The following is a 452-nucleotide window of genomic DNA, read 5'->3' as shown; positions in this document are numbered from 1 at the left end:
TTTTTTTCCAAATGTATGTGAAAGCAAGGAATGCAAAAGTTTGACCAGGTGCTCCAAGAGCTCCAAGAGAGAGCATCTTCTTGCGGCCATTGGAAAACCATGATCGGAACAATAAAGGTAACCATAAACCATGATCAGAACTGTTCACAATCCTGCTTTTAAAATCTGAAGTCCCAACAGAACTTTCAGGTTAAATTATCTAAATATATTTCAGGAGCATTACAACAAAAGGGTACAAAGATTTACACTTAGTCTTGTTTAGAAGGCAGTGATAAACTATGTAGAAAAGTCGGTCCATTGCCAACATTTAGCAGAAAAGGCCTTTCAACCCTATGTGAAAACAGATATCTCTCTGCGGAGGTCCACAATACCCCATGCTGATTCAGACCTATAGCTTTTCAATTAGCAAAGTTCATGTACACTGTTAATTAGAGAGCTCTAGCTTTAACTCC

This window comes from Pyxicephalus adspersus, chromosome 4 (assembly GCF_032062135.1).
Source record: "Pyxicephalus adspersus chromosome 4, UCB_Pads_2.0, whole genome shotgun sequence".
NCBI classification, from domain to species: domain Eukaryota; kingdom Metazoa; phylum Chordata; class Amphibia; order Anura; family Pyxicephalidae; genus Pyxicephalus; species Pyxicephalus adspersus.
The sequence above is the reverse complement of the archived record's forward strand: the minus strand, read 5'-3'. Positions refer to the sequence as shown.